The sequence below is a fragment of the Silene latifolia genome, chromosome X (assembly GCF_048544455.1).
Source record: "Silene latifolia isolate original U9 population chromosome X, ASM4854445v1, whole genome shotgun sequence".
NCBI classification, from domain to species: domain Eukaryota; kingdom Viridiplantae; phylum Streptophyta; class Magnoliopsida; order Caryophyllales; family Caryophyllaceae; genus Silene; species Silene latifolia.
Genome location: NC_133537.1, coordinates 144781461 through 144799080, shown reverse-complemented (window position 1 = coordinate 144799080; position 17620 = coordinate 144781461). Strand labels below are relative to the sequence as shown.

The following is a 17620-nucleotide window of genomic DNA, read 5'->3' as shown; positions in this document are numbered from 1 at the left end:
TGAGTCACCTATCCAACCCCGTGATGCGATGTGGACTTGGTTAACTTGTCTAGGTGACCTTGATTGACCTTGTGGTAAGGCAACCCAAAAATACTTTTCTATCAATAAGCTTGAAAGTGCTCATTTCGAAAATTTTGTCATGTGGAAGTAATTTAATGCCAAGGAAACCTTAAATGTTATGAAATGTTGAAATGTTGAGAAATTTAATTGTTTTGATGGAGGCGTACCACTTCGATGTGCTTTGGTGCGGGATCCATTGAATTGGGCCCCCACACGGTTGTGAATTCGGCCGCCTAGAGACAGATTGACTATCACCCCGAAAAGCTATTGTCTAGAGGTTAACCGGTTGCCTAATAAGCGATTGGCGAAAGAAAAGGACACTAGCCCGGAAGGGACAAACCCCATCTTAAATTTTTGAAATGTGAAAGTGAAATGAGGACAATTTTGAATGCTAGTCATATCCACCCGTTGTGAATAAAGATTTGAGCATTTCATTCCCAAAAAGCCTTTTGTCAAGCCACTTGGTCGAGCTTGGGACGATCCATGACCTTTACTTTTGTAGAGAATTCGAGACTTGTCATGTCATACGCTACTAGCATCATAGGGATCATCATTCCACCACCATCCGATCGCTCTTGACGAAAGCATTTGGAAATTGAGGACGAAAGTAGTCTAGTTTAACACCATTTGGAGGTGATTTAGTGCCATCCTCTTAGCCTTAGTAATTTGTTGAACTAGTATTTGTGAAGGATTACATGCTCTTAAATTTGTTCCTCTTTAGTGCCTCCGCCACTTGATGAGGAAGTGGCTATTCCTTTTGTAGATGCATCCATTATGTGATTTTGTGTGCTTAATGTTTGGATGTGTCGCCATTTTGGCAAGACCCACCTTGCCTTGCAAGAAGACATCCTACCTCATGGTTGTCTTGTTGTGAGTTGAAGGGGCGGAGTGAGACCCGCTAATTGTCTCATATCGGCTATATTATTAAGATAGGTTAGTATTGGTCCTAGTCTTTGTCACCTCTTTACTCGGGACGAGCAAAGGTTCGGTTTGGGGATATTTGATGTGACCATAATTAGCGCATTTTTAGCCCCCGAATTAGCCTTGTTCCCATGCTTTTTAGTGCATATTTGGGTCATTTATTATCTTTAGTTCTTTGTTTTACATATTCTTTGAGATTTTGATCCCTTGGTAGGAAAGGAGTAAGAATCTTGCATTTTCATGGCAAAACAAGACTAAATTGATCGAATTCAATGACCAAGCATCAAGGAGAGACAAGATTAGAAGGCCTTTGTACATATGATAGTAGATGAGCAATGTTGAGAAAGGATCCTTGAGTCCCCAAGGAAATCCCCAAGGAATTTCATGAAGAAAAGGGAAGAAAAGAAGAAGAATTTGTGCTGAGCTACAATCCGAGCGGATTGTCTCCAATCCGCCCGTCTCCTCACAACACAATCCGAGCGGTTTCCTCCAAAGACGCTCGGATTGCACCGCCAGAATCCGCCCGGATTCCCTCGAATCCGCTCGTCTTCCACCACCAGAATCCGCCCGTCCCGACCCCAATACGCCCGGATTCCTCTACAAAGACGATTTCCTCTTCTCCAAGTTAAAAATAAAGAAGCCCTTCCTTCGGAAAATACCGGCTCCTCCCTGCTCAATCTAAAAAGTGTAATTACTAGTTTAGCCCTTAGTTAACCCTAATGCATCCTCCTTAATTTCCACTATAAATACCCCATTAGTCTAATTAGAGGGGCATGTTCTTCTTATCAATAATTAGAGTAGTTAATATCAATAAAATCTCTCTTTAGTTTTGTAATCAACAATTAATCAAGTTCTAATACAAGTTTTATTTCCTTAATCTCTCTTTTGTTCATCCTTTATTTTGGGTAATTGAAGATTATTTGGGTTATTGTTGGGAGATTGACAACCTCTCAATCAAGCATCAAGTACTTCTTTTATCTTTGCTTTATTATTGGAATCATTAGTAGGTATAATTTTCTTAATCCCTTTTTAATTATTGTTAATTACTTTCATTCACTAGTGAAGCTAGATCGTTCACTTTGCCTTCAAAGATTTGTCTTCTAAGCGTCCACCGGACAAATTATCTACTTCCCCTTTCTAAAGAGGCCGAGTATATTATTCAACAACAAAAGGGTGAACTTGAAATGCCCTCCTCTTCCATTGTCATACCACCTTACCCCTTTGAGTATCAAGAGTTCAAGCCGGAAGGAGTTGAAGCTAGAAATGACTATGCGACTCTTCTCATGCAAGCAATGCACAAGAAAGCCTTTGAGGACCGGAAAAATGCTTACTTGGCTCAATATCCACCCCTCATACACTTAGCTAGGCAAGGACTACTTGACCCATCATGTCCTTTGCCTAGTTGGGCGGATAGAGAAGTCCCATTTCCGGGTGCATCTAGGGTCGTTTCGGGTGACAATGAGGTTGTTGGTAATGAAGAAGTTGATGATAACATTGATGAGGAAGCAAGTGAAGAAGGAGAGAAGGATGGTGAAGATGATGATGAGCAAGATGAGGAAGAAAGTGAAGAGGCAAATGAAGAGGGAAGTGGCAATGTGACCACTTCTAATGAGGAAAGTGATGGTGATAACATGATGGAAGATTAGCAAGCCTTGGAGGCTCCTACCCTCTTATGGTTTGTCTATTTCTCTCTTTGTTTTTATTATTTTTCTTGATCATTGTTGGAGTAGTCCTAGCACCATAGAGGACTCACACCTCGGTACCATTGAGGTGTTCTCATTTTATTGTTCCCATTTTCAAAATCCAAAATGACAAATTAGCTTCATGCATTGCATAGTGTGTGCATGAACTACACCCATCCTTGGACATTAGCAATAGTGTCTCACTCGGTTTGGGGAAGTTAATGCATACACAACGGGAGGTAATTTAAATTATCCTCTCCGTCATAACAAAAACCATGCATCATGTAGTATAGCTTAGTGTAGATTGCATTTAGCATAGAAATCATGCATCATCTTTGCATAATTTCCATCATTTTGGCCATTGAGGACAATGCCCATATTAGTGTGGGGATGGGAATTCTAACATTTAACTCTCATTCAAAAATCCAAAAAAATTGAAAAATTTCAAAAATCATAAAAATTTGAAAATTGAAAAACCCAAAAACATGTTTATTTCCCTTTGTAGTCTTGTGTATATATTGTTTTGTATATATTGTGTTTGTTCTATCCTTGTTCACATTGATTGACTACGCCACATCCGAGACATGAGGATAATGAAGACCGCATGGTATGATCTTTCCAATCTCCTTTTTCCTCTTTATGTTAATGACTATGTGGCTTTATTTTGATTGATGCGGTATAACAATGTGAACTTAGGACTTGCATTTAGTTTATATATCATATTAGTTGATAGAATCACTTGCATTAGGATGTTTATATTAGTTGCATCATGGCATGTAGTTGCATGTTAGAAATGTTTTGAAAAATGCCTAATTAGGACCTTTGACAAGAGCAACTAAGCCATTACAAATACTTGTTCAACTTAAGACTTTGCCTACTAGAATGGTTGTAAAACACCCTAGATAGTGTCATACTAGTGTCTTTTGACCCATGACCCAAGGCCTAGTTAAGAGTTTGCATGTGAGTCACCTATCCAACCCCGTGATGCGATGTGGACTTGGTTAACTTGTCTAGGTGACCTTGATTGACCTTGTGGTAAGGCAACCCAAAAATACTTTTCTATCAATAAGCTTGAAAGTGCTCATTTCGAAAATTTTGCCATGTGGAAGTAATTTTATGCCAAGGAAACCTTAAATGTTATGAAATGTTGAAATGTTGAGAAATTTAATTGTTTTGATGGAGGCGTACCACTTCGATGTGCTTTGGTGCGGGATCCATTGAATTGGGCCCCCACACGGTTGTGAATTCGGCCTCCCAGAGACAGAGTGACTATCACCCCGAAAAGCTATTGTCTAGAGGTTAACCGGTTGCCTAATAAGCGATTGGCGAAAGCAAATGACACTAGCCCGGAAGGGACAAACCCCATCTTAAATTTTTGAAATGTGAAAGTGAAATGAGGACAATTTTGAATGCTAGTCATATCCACCCGTTGTGAATAAAGATTTGAGCATTTCATTCCCAAAAAGCCTTTTGTCAAGCCACTTGGTCGAGCTTGGGACGATCCATGACCTTTACTTTTGTAGAGAATTCGAGACTTGTCATGTCATACGCTACTAGCATCATAGGGATCATCATTCCACCACCATCCGATCGCTCTTGACGAAAGCATTTGGAAATTGAGGACGAAAGTAGTCTAGTTTAACACCATTTGGAGGTGATTTAGTGCCATCCTCTTAGCCTCAGTAATTTGTTGAAATAGTATTTGTGAAGGATTACATGCTCTTAAATTTGTTCCTCTTTAGTGCCTCCGCCACTTGATGAGGAAGTGACTATTCCTTTTGTAGATGCATCCATTATGTGATTTTGTGTGCTTAATGTTTGGATGTGTCGCCATTTTGGCAAGACCCACCTTGCCTTGCAAGAAGATATCCTACCTCATGGTTGTCTTGTTGTGAGTTGAAGGGGCGGAGTGAGACCCGCTAATTGTCTCATATCGGCTATATTATTAGGATAGGTTAGTATTGGTCCTAGTCTTTGTCACCTCTTTACTCGGGACGAGCAAAGGTTCGGTTTGGGGATATTTGATGTGACCATAATTAGTGCATTTTTAGCCCCCGAATTAGCCTTGTTCCCATGCTTTTTAGTGCATATTTGGGTTATTTATTATCTTTAGTTCTTTGTTTTGCATATTCTTTGAGATTTTGATCCCTTGGTAGGAAAGGAGTAAGAATCTTGCATTTTCATGGCAAAACAAGACTAAATTGATCGAATTCAATGACCAAGCATCAAGGAGAGACAAGATTAGAAGGCCTTTGTACATATGATAGTAGATGAGCAATGTTGAGAAAGGATCCTTGAGTCCCCAAGGAAATCCCCAAGGAATTTCATGAAGAAAAGGGAAGAAAAGAAGAAGAATTTGTGCTGAGCTACAATCCGAGCGGATTGTCTCCAATCCGCCCGTCTCCTCACAACACAATCCGAGCAGTTTCCTCCAAAGACGCTCGGATTGCACCGCCAGAATCCGCCCGGATTCCCTCGAATCCGCTCGTCTTCCACCACCAGAATCCGCCCGTCCCGACCCCAATACGCCCGGATTCCTCTACAGCACGATTTCCTCTTCTCCAAGTTAAAAATAAAGAAGCCCTTCCTTCGGAAAATACCGGCTCCTCCCTGCTCAATCTCAAAAGTGTAATTACTAGTTTAGCCCTTAGTTAACCCTAATGCATCCTCCTTAATTTCCACTATAAATACCCCATTAGTCTAATTAGAGGGGCATGTTCTTCTTATCAATAATTAGAGTAGATAATATCAATAAAATCTCTCTTTAGTTTTGTAATCAACAATTAATCAAGTTCTAATACAAGTTTTATTTCCTTAATCTCTCTTTTGTTCATCCTTTATTTTGGGTAATTGAAGATTATTTGGGTTATTGTTGGGAGATTGACAACCTCTCAATCAAACATCAAGTACTTCTTTTATCTTTGCTTTATTATTGGAATCATTAGTAGGTATAATTTTCTTAATCCCTTTTTAATTATTGTTAATTACTTTCATTCACTAGTGAAGCTAGATCGTTCACTTTGCCTTCAAAGATTTGTCTTCTAAGCGTCCACCGGACAAATTATCTACTTCCCCTTTCTAAAGAGGCCGAGTATATTATTCAACAACAAAAGGGTGAACTTGAAATACCCTCCTCTTCCATTGTCATACCACCTTACCCCTTTGAGTATCAAGAGTTCAAGCCGGAAGGAGTTGAAGCTAGAAATGACTATGTGACTCTTCTCATGCAAGCAATGCACAAGCAAGCCTTTGAGGACCGGAAAAATGCTTACTTAGCTCAATATCCACCCCTCCTACACTTAGCTAGGCAAGGACTACTTGACCCATCATGTCCTTTGCCTAGTTGGGCGGATAGAGAAGTCCTATTTCCGGGTGCATCTAGGGTCGTTTCGGGTGACAATGAGGTTGTTGGTAATGAAGAAGTTGATGATAACATTGATGAGGAATCAAGTGAAGAAGGAGAGAAGGATGGTGAAGATGATGATGAGCAAGATGAGGAAGAAAGTGAAGAGGCAAATGAAGAGGGAAGTGGCAATGTGACCACTTCTAATGAGGAAAGTGATGGTGATAACATGATGGAAGATTAGCAAGCCTTGGAGGCTCCTACCCTCTTATGGTTTGTCTATTTCTCTCTTTGTTTTTATTATTTTTCTTGATCATTGTTGGAGTAGTCCTAGCACCATAGAGGACTCACACCTCGGTACCATTGAGGTGTTCTCATTTTATTGTTCACATTTTCAAAATCCAAAATGACAAATTAGCTTCATGCATTGCATAGTCTGTGCATGAACTACACCCATCCTTGGACATTAGAAATAGTGTCTCACTCGGTTTGGGGAAGTTAATGCATACACAACGGGAGGTAATTTAAATTATCCTCTCCGTCATAACAAAAACCATGCATCATGTAGTATAGCTTAGTGTAGATTGCATTTAGCATAGAAATCATGCATCATCTTTGCATAATTTCCATCATTTTGGCCATTGAGGACAATGCCCATATTAGTGTGGGGATGGGAATTCTAACGTTTAACTCTCATTCAAAAATCCAAAAAAATTGAAAAATTTCGAAAATCATAAAAATTTGAAAATTGAAAAACCAAAAACATGTTTATTTCCTTTGTAGTCTTGTGTATATATTGTTTTGTATATATTGTGTTTGTTCTATCCTTGTTCACATTGATTGACTACGCCACATCCGAGACATGAGGATAATGAAGACCGCATGGTATGATCTTTCCAATCTCCTTTTTCCTCTTTATGTTAATGACTATGTGGCTTTATTTTGATTGATGCGGTATAACAATGTGAACTTAGGACTTGCATTTAGTTTATATGTCATATTAGTTGATAGAATCACTTGCATTAGGATGTTTATATTAGTTGCATCATGGCATGTAGTTGCATGTTAGAAATGTTTTGAAAAATGCCTAATTAGGAACTTTGACAAGAGCAACTAAGCCATTACAAATACTTGTTCAACTTAAGACTTTGCCTACTAGAATGGTTGTAAAACACCCTAGATAGTGTCATACTAGTGTCTTTTGACCCATGACCCAAGGCCTAGTCAAGAGTTTGCATGTGAGTCACCTATACAACCCCGTGATGCGATGTGGACTTGGTTAACTTGTCTAGGTGACCTTGATTGACCTTGTGGTAAGGCAACCAAAAAATACTTTTCTATCAATAAGCTTGAAAGTGCTCATTTCGAAAATTTTGTCATGTGGAAGTAATTTAATGCCAAGGAAACCTCAAATGTTATGAAATGTTGAAATGTTGAGAAATTTAATTGTTTTGATGGAGGCGTACCACTTCGATGTGCTTTGGTGCGGGATCCATTGAATTTGGCCCCCACACGGTTGTGAATTCGGCCGCCCAGAGACAGAGTGACTATCACCCCGAAAAGCTATTGTCTAGAGGTTAACCGGTTGCCTAATAAGCGATTGGCGAAAGCAAAGGACACTAGCCCGGAAGGGACAAACCCCATCTTAAATTTTTAAAATGTGAAAGTGAAATGAGGACAATTTTGAATTCTAGTCATATCCACCCGTTGTGAATAAAGATTTGAGCATTTCATTCCCAAAAAGCCTTTTGTCAAGCCACTTGGTCGAGCTTGGGACGATCCATGACCTTTACTTTTGTAGAGAATTCGAGACTTGTCATGTCATACGCTACTAGCATCATAGGGATCATCATTCCACCACCATCCGATCGCTCTTGACGAAAGCATTTGGAAATTGAGGACGAAAGTAGTCTAGTTTAACACCATTTGGAGGTGATTTAGTGCCATCCTCTTAGCCTTAGTAATTTGTTGAACTAGTATTTGTGAAGGATTACATGCTCTTAAATTTGTTCCTCTTTAGTGCCTCCGCCACTTGATGAGGAAGTGCTATTCCTTTTGTAGATGCATCCATTATGTGATTTTGTGTGCTTAATGTTTGGATGTGTTACCATTTTGGCAAGACCCACCTTGCCTTGCAAGAAGGCATCCTACCTCATGGTTGTCTTGTTGTGATTTGAAGGGGCGGAGTAAGACCCGCTAATTGTCTCATATCGGCTATATTATTAGGATAGGTTAGTATTGGTCCTAGTCTTTGTCACCTCTTTACTCGGGACGAGCAAAGGTTCGGTTTGGGGATATTTGATGTGACCATAATTAGCGCATTTTTAGCCCCCGAATTAGCCTTGTTCCCATGCTTTTTAGTGCATATTTGGGTCATTTATTATCTTTAGTTCTTTGTTTTGCATATTCTTTGAGATTTTGATCCCTTGGTAGGAAAGGAGTAAGAATCTTGCATTTTCATGGCAAAACAAGACTAAATTGATCGAATTCAATGACCAAGCATCAAGGAGAGACAAGATTAGAAGGCCTTTGTACATATGATAGTAGATGAGCAATGTTGAGAAAGGATCCTTGAGTCCCCAAGGAAATCCCCAAGGAATTTCATGAAGAAAAGGGAAGAAAAGAAGAAGAATTTGTGCTGAGCTACAATCCGAGCGGATTGTCTCCAATCCGCCCGTCTCCTCACAGCACAATCCGAGCGGTTTCCTCCAAAGACGCTCGGATTGCACCGCCAGAATCCGCCCGGATTCCCTCGAATCCGCTCGTCTTCCACCACCAGAATCCGCCCGTCCCGACCCCAATACGCCCGGATTCCTCTACAAAGATGATTTCCTCTTCTCCAAGTTAAAAAGAAAGAAGCCCTTCCTTCGAAAAATACCGGCTCCTCCTCGCTCAATCTAAAAAGTGTAATTACTAGTTTAGCCCTTAGTTAACCCTAATGCATCCTCCCTAATTTCCACTATAAATACCCCATTAGTCTAATTAGAGGGGCATGTTCTTCTTATCAATAATTAGAGTTGTTAATATCAATAAAATCTCTCTTTAGTTTTGTAATCAACAATTAATCAAGTTCTAATACAAGTTTTATTTCCTTAATCTCTCTTTTGTTCATCCTTTATTTTGGGTAATTGAAGATTATTTGGGTTATTGTTGGGAGATTGACAACCTCTCAATCAAGCATCAAGTACTTCTTTTATCTTTGCTTTATTATTGGAATCATTAGTAGGTATAACTCTCTTAATCCCTTTTTAATTATTGTTAATTACTTTCATTTATTCATCGTGTTTCATATTGTTGGTATGATTGAGAACCTTGCTAGCATGATCAACATGATAATGAGTGAGTAGTCTCTTAGCTAGGGTTAATGGGTGATTAGGGGAAACCAACATGGGGAATGATTCATGCTTAAATTAATATGCTTTCATGTTTTATTTGCTTGCTTGTTTTGATCTCAACTCATGCACATGTTATATTTGATGAAATGCTAAGCCTATGAATCCTTGCATTTACTATCTTTTCAATGAGACTTGTAAGACATAACCCAACTCGAGTCTCATTAGACCATGCATGTTGTTGAGTAGGGAAGATTAAGTCGACTTGTAGGTGTTGTACAATCTAATCGATTCGGCTCCGGGACCCAAACTTTCCAAGGATTGTAAGATATAACCCAACTCAATCCATCACAACAATAATTGCTTGCTTATAATTTGAGAACATGTTTGTATGATCAATTCCCATGATTCTTTTATGATCCCATGACACCCTAGTGCTTTTTAATTAATTGTTTACACCCCTTTTAATTCATCTTGCTAGTTTATTTTCATTGCTATTTTAGTTAGTGACCTTCTACATCAACCCAATTTGTGACACCCCTAAGACACCACTAGTTTCAATAGAAATCTCATTTCAATACCCGTCCCTTGGGATCCGACCTTTACTTGCCTCTTTACTAATTGTAGAGTTGTTTGTGAAGCTATAAATTGTGTTTTGATTCGGACGTGACCCAACGACCACACCTTTAATTGTGAACACGAAACGGACCGATCAATAAACTTGTCAAAACTCTTGTTAAGACTTTATATTAGTCATTCTTATTCCAAAACTTTCTTTTGGTCTCCTCGTGTAGTTATCTTGAGAACATATTCTTTCGATTACTTCACTTGGTCTCTTTTGTCATGTAGATTTATTTGAGACCATAGATCTCATCTATTCGTGTATACCATATAAATAGATATACCTTTATTCAAATCATTCTTCCTTGCGTAGATCTCATTTACACAAGTACACAATTTTATCTTGGTGTTCTTTGTGTCCTCATTTTTCTCCCACTCTATCTTTAGAATGAATACACTAGAGATTCAAAGATAGCATATGAGACACAGATAATGATTTTTGAAGTATAAGGAGAACTATCTCATAGGTTGACTAATTGTTTTAGATTTTGTAAGTGTACTTGGTGATTGACATACCTTTAAGAGAGTTTATTAACTCAATATCATTTTATAAATGATCATACACAAGCCTTAAGCTTGTGGACATATAATGAATCCCATCATTATAGTTGTCTATTAGATCACTTTAAGTGAATAATCATATGTTTCCATGAGCAAGCATGTAAAGACGAATTTTAGAACAAGGATAAAAACGATAAAACTGGTGACTTGGGTTGCGAACCAAGCCACCATTATCCAAAATACAACCATTATCCAAAATACATTTCCATGTCGAACACGGAAATCAAAAGGTTCTAAAATCCGAAACATAATTAAAATAAGACAATAAAAAGCGAAGCTTCATGGAAACTATTCCTAGCTTCTCGATGGTTTCTCAAGCTTGCTTTTCTTTTCCCTTGTCCTTGCTTGGTGGAGGCCCTATTTACAATAAAAAGGGGATACATTATCACAACTTTGTATCACAATACCATAGTTGAATTAGAAACATAAAAGAAAGGATAGTCATTTACCTACTGGAGTGATCTTTCCAGCCTTAATATCACCAAGGTATTTGGAACAATTTCTTTTCCAATGTCCGACACCATTACAATAATGGCATTTATCAAGAGGACCCTTCTTGATTTTGGAAGTGCTAGCTTCATAAGTCCTAGCTTCGGTGAAAGTGGGAGCTTGCTTCTTACTCTTCTTCCCATTCTTTTTGAACTTCCCCTTGCTTTTGGTGCTTATGTTAAGCACATCCTTAGGTGGGTTAACATTTAACCCCATGTCTCTTTCGGCTTGCACAAGTAACTTGTGCAACTCTTCAAGAGACACGTCCTTGTCTTGCATGTTAAAATTCACCCGGAATTGAACATACGCTTTGACCTTGGATAAGGAGTGTAGAATCCTATCTACAATGAGTTCTTTGGGGATTTCATCCTTTTGAATCTTCAAGGTCTCGACTAGCTCCATTAATTTGAGCACATGAGGGCTAACCTTTTGGCCCTCTTTGAAGTCGAGATCAAAGAATGCCGCGGCCGCCTCATATTGGACGATCCGCGGAGTTTGTGAAAACATTGTCACAAGCTTGGAGTAGATTTCATTAGCGGTGCCCATTTTAAAGGCTCTCCATTGGAGATCCACCTCCATCGCAAAGATCAACACATTTTTCATTGCGGCGGACTCCTTATGGTAGGCCTCATATGCTTCCCTAGTGGCGGCGGTCGACCTAGTGTTAGGTTTGGGTGGAGAGGCCTCGGTGAGGTAACAAACCTTGTCGTCACCTTGGGCGGCTAATTTGAGTTGGGCATCCCAGTCGGAGAAATTTGACCGATTCTTTTCAAGTTTACATCGATCCATGAAGGATCGGAGCCATGAAGTATTAGTGAGAGGCGTGGCGTTGGTGTTTGGATTTGCCATTTGTTATGAGAAATAAGAGCGGTCTACAAAACAAAATATAGAAGGAATAAAACATATGTCGTTTTCAATATAATAATACTCGTAAAATAAATTTAAACAAGTTTTATTGCATTTATCTAGTGACCTCTACCCAACTTGATAAATGATTCCAAGACCCAAATTCATATTAACTTAGGGCACGGTGTGCCGAAATACCCTTTATTAACATAACTCGGTGGATTAACCTTTTAATCGATTCTACTTTTAGAACTCTTGGTCGATAAAATTTACATTAATAATTATCTCTAGCCCGAGACACATCCGGAAATCGTCGTGAATACTTTCGTTGAGTACAACCCAAATTTCGAATAAATGTGTCCATGATCCAAACTCATATCAACTTAGGGCACGGTGTGCCGAAATACCCCTCATTAACATAAATTCGGTGGATAGACATTTATCACTCACTTCCCCTACGTAACAAGGATTGTACCCCGGTAGGGCCGAGTGCACTCCCTCGCGAAATAGGTTTTCATGGTTTCTACTATTTGGTAAGGCTATGTCTCAATTGATTGTTTTAGCGAGAGGTCATGTCAATTTATTATCTATCACGTTTTAAGTGAACTAAAGCGGTGAACTATGATAATTCTAATTGACACGGTCGATAAACTCGAATAAAAGATAATGCATGTTTTAGTTATGGCGATTTAGCGATGCATGCAACATATAAATAACATGCAAATCATAAAATAAATCCTAGTATGGCCTTCCTAAAATAGAAAATCTAATTAACTATTACATAATCGGAAACCAACTCCATTGGTCCCTTGAACTTCGGTTATGGCACGCATCTCGAGGTAACACCGTCTTTAAGTATCTCCTTCTTGAATGACACCGTCTTCAAGGAACTCCGGAATAAATAAATTACATAACAAATTACATAATTTCCTATTATACATTTGTAATTAAAATAAAATAAATATATTAAATTACAAAACGGTGATACGAGATCACAATAAATTACAACCGAATCGATATTCCCATACATTTCGGGTAATACCAATTAAAACTAAGGCCATACTAAGTAAAATTACATAAAATAAAATTATGACAATCATAAATAAAAATGAAGCATTATAATATGTATGAACATGCCCAATTTTATGCTAAATCGCCTTTAAGGAGCCAATATCGTATATTTAACGGTTTTTACGGATTTGCGTGATTCAACCTTTTAAAATCACAATAAATTACATAAATTCATATTTATGCACAAGTTAATTACCCTAACCACTTAGGACTCAAAATTTAGTCTCCACTAACTATTTGACCATAATTAACTTATATTTCTTAAAATTGTTCATTAATGGACCCAAAATAACAATAAAAATGCTATAAACTTCAAATAAATCACAAAAATTTCAAATAAATTTGAAATTTGAAATTTAAACTTATGAACATTCTGGAAAAATACCATTACACTCATAATGTTCAATAAACTTTGGTTAAAATTTCGTAAAATTATCAGAAAAACTATGTTGCGGTTTATCGGATTTATCAATAATAATCATAAAAACATGAGAAAAATATATTCATCAACTTTTCAATTTTAGATCTGAAAAAGATAATAAAATGCAATATGTGACGTTTTTCCTTAGTCATGGAGTATGTTTTAGCAATTATTCACTAATTAAGTCACTATTTATGCTATTTTTCATCAAAAATTCATAAATCATGCATAAAGACTTCAATATAGCCTATTATTTTACACACCTCTTGTAAAATTGCATGTGACAACATACTAAATTTCTATGACCAGATTCGAAATTTATATCATATTAACCTATTTTTCTTCTAAATCCGATTTTAAACATGAAAAATCCATATTTCAAGCATAAAAACTCCAAAAATTCTGAAAATTTACAGGTCATCTAAAAATAAAACATGTGATAACATATCCAAAAATCACTGGAAAATTCGAAGTTTAGCTAATTTTAGTCCGAAAATGACATTTTAATCATAAAATCACATTTTTAATGCCATTATTATATAAGATGAACAATAAAAATCCATAAATTAACCAAAATATCCTAAAAACATTTTAGGACCAGAAACATAACATGCATAATTTTATTTCGTGATATATCATAATAACACAAATTTACAAGTTTTATATGTTAATCGTATAACTCGGAAAAACTATAACCCATTTGCATGCAAACAACCAAGGCTCTTGATACCACTTGTTAGAAATCTATATCTCTTTACTCAACATATTCATAACGTTATAATTTTAATTTAGTCATAAAATTAAAAGATGATCTTATGCATGCAAACAATAATATAATTAAAGAGGAAATCATCATCTCACATTGATATTTCGGTTTATATGGGCACAAGTGAGTTCACCTACTCACTTGTTCTTGAGCTTCCTTAAGTGGATGAACAAGGATTCAAGTAGAGAATCCCTCCCAAGGTTTTATACCCAAGATAACAACTTAATAAACTTAATATTATTATTACTAGAACAATATTAATTTAGTATAAAATTGACCAAAATTATTTTGTTCTCTCAATAATTTCGGTTGAGAGAAAGGGAGAAGAAGGAAGATTTTTTATCTCTCTAAAAACCTTATTTTTAGATGTTGAATGAATAATAATACACTAGTGTTTTGATGTAGTGTATAAGATAAATTATAGAGCAAAAGACCCTTGGCCTTGCTCTTTGAAAAACCGGGTAAGGGGGAAGGAAAGGGACCAATGCATGCACTAGGTGGTCTTCACAAGAGCAAGTAGGGTTGCATGGCTAGGTTTAGAAGGAAATGATTATGTTTACCACTAACATAATCAACACAATATATTCCTAATACTCCCCTTAATTTTAGTCATTAGAGATAAAATGGACTCCATTTTATCTTTGTCAATTTGTCAATTTGTCATATGTCACATGTCACATAAAATTGTTATGTATTTTTAACATATTAAAAATCAACGCATTAATAAAAATACGTCATATACAAAAATCGACTTAGTAATTCATAATTACCTGTACCAAAATATTTTACCAATTATAAATCACAACATCTTGTATTTATAATAATTTATTCATTCAAATGCAATTGTTTCCTTAAACAATAATTTCATCTAAGTAATAAAACAATTCGATTACTTAGACCGTATCTAATTTAATCAAATTACAATGAGACACGTAAATTTTACTTCCAAAATCGTCCGTCAATTTTAAGTAATTTAATTAACCCGTATCGTCATACGATCAATTAAATGATCAATTAAGAGTGTTACCCTTTAGGTATGACCTAAGGGGATCAACTGGTCACCACCGTCGCACAACAGTAATGTCAAACTCTAGTCAGCCAATCATTACCGATATGTGTGGACCAGTTGACAGTAAAATATTACTTCCCAATTGTATTCTTTAAAATGAGGCTTAAACATGTGATCATCATGATCAACAGTTGTGATCGCATTATTGTCGGAGGACACATATTCTAACACTTGAGACAGTTCTCATTTATCTCTTTCAGTTTTGTGTATGCCTAGGTCAAATAGGTCGGAGTTAGTTCCAGGTGATTCTGAGCCATAAAGACTATTTCGGCATAGACTCCGTCTGCAAATAGAACGTCGTAATGAAAACTTGAGTACTTTCGAGCCCGAGCTACAACACTTTTTATTTGCAGAAGACCAGTCTTTAGAAGAATATAATCTCATTTCTGCCAAAGAACCAGTAAAGATGCCGAATATTGCAAGTCACTCGGAGCCTAAAGCATCCTCTAATCCTAAAGGTTTTAACCTCCCGATTGAGGATGGCAACACCTTTGATATCCGTCCGTCCTACATAAATCTTGTGCAGAGAAACCTGTACAGGGTTGTGGCAGGTGAAGACCCAAGGAAGCACATGGAGGTCTTTACTGACTATTGTTCTACTATTCCCGCTACTAAGGGAGTAACTCAAGATAAGATAAAGGAAGTGCTCTTTCCTTTTTCTCTGACTGACTCAGCCCGAGAGTGGCTAACTGATCTTGACCGTACAACTGCTGATCTTGACCGTACAGCAGCGCACTAATCAGCTGAGGGGCAAGATTACCAGTTTTAAGCAGGCACCTGATGAGACATTTTATGAAGCTTGGTGTCGGTTTAAGAATTTGGTGAGGTCTCTTCCTCATCATGGTTTTGATCAATGGTTCTTATGCAACCAATTTTATAATGGGTTGTATGATGACCATAGAGCTATTCTGGACGCCTCATCCAACGGAAGATTTCAGAAAAACATTGATGATGATAAGGGATGGGCCATTATTGAGGAGATGGCGACCCATTGTGTTGAATATGGGAACCCATGGGACGGTATTCGAACAGTCCATTCAGTTGATAAGGCAGTAGTGGCTCATCTGGAAGCCATAAATGCCCGGTTTGATAGATTCGAGCTGCAATCTGCTGGGGAGCCACAGACAGTTCATTTGTTGACTAGACGGGAAACTGTTATTTGTGAGAGGTGTGGAAGTGATGACGGTCATATTGCTATTGACTGTCTTACTGAGAAAGAACAAGTTCTTGCCTTTCAGCAATATAGGCAAGGAGTAGGTTCTTATTACAACAACCAAGGGGCAGTCCATCCCAATTTGAGGTGGACAAGTCAAAATGTTCTTAATCCCACTCGTCCACCGCAGCAGCAGCAGCCATATGTTCCTCCTCATAAAGCTCAACAAGCCTTCCAAAAGCCTCCTTCCTTTCCTCCACCGAATCAAGGCGCATCATCTTCAAGTGGGGTAAGTGAGCTAGGTGAGCTAAAGTCAATGCTCCTGTCGTTGACAAAGCAATGGCAACTAAGTGACAAACAGAAAGAAGCATTCATCAAGTCACTTGAAACTCAAGTTGCTCAGTTAGCCGCGAACCATTCCACCAGGAAACAGGGTCATTTGCCATCTCAATCTGAGAAGAATCCACACGAGCCGGTAAATTTGATTAATTTGAGAAGTGGTCGTTCTTATGAAGGACCAAAATTATCTGTTGACAGGGATATTTCTGTTGGAATAAGTGTCCTCCGACAATAATGCGATCACAACTGTCGATCATGATGATCACATGTTTAAATCTCATTTTAAGAATACATGTGGGATGTAATATTTTACAGTCAACTGGTCCACACATATCGGTAATGATTGGCTGACTAGAGTTTGACATTACTGTCGTGCGACGGTGGTGATCAGTTGATCCCCTTAGGTCATACCTATAGGGAAATACTCTTAATTGATTATTTAATTAATCGTATGCCGATACGAGTTAATTAAATTGCTTAAAATTGACGGATGATTTTGTGAGTAAAGTTAACGTGTCTTATTGTAATTTGATTAAATGAGATACGGTCTAAGTAATCGAATTGTTTTATTACTTAGATAAAATTATTTTTTACGAAACAATTGAAATTGAATGAATAATTTTTTATAAATATAAGTTGTTGTAGTTTATAATTGTATGACCCATTTTGGTACAAGTAATTATTAATTACTTGTTATTTTTTGTATGTGACATATTTTATTAATATGATGATTTTTAATATGTTAAAAATGCATTATAATGTAACATGTCAAGTAACATGTCACATATGTCACAATTGACAAATGACAAAAATAAAATGGACCTCCATTTTATGGGTAGAAACGGCCGGTTTTAGTGGAGGGAGTATTAGAGTTGTGTTTTTATATTTTAAACAGTTAGAAACACAATGATAACCTACCCATATGTAGCCATGCAAGCCTACTCTT

General features: G+C 37.3%; 1 non-coding gene across 1 annotated transcript; it reads right to left on the bottom strand.

Moving 5' to 3' along the window:
* Positions 1 to 15923: 15923 nt before the first annotated feature.
* LOC141625240 (small nucleolar RNA R71) lies at positions 15924 to 16029 on the bottom strand. The gene has a single exon (XR_012535031.1). It is a non-coding gene; the product is annotated as a small nucleolar RNA R71 (small nucleolar RNA).
* Positions 16030 to 17620: the final 1591 nt, after the last annotated feature.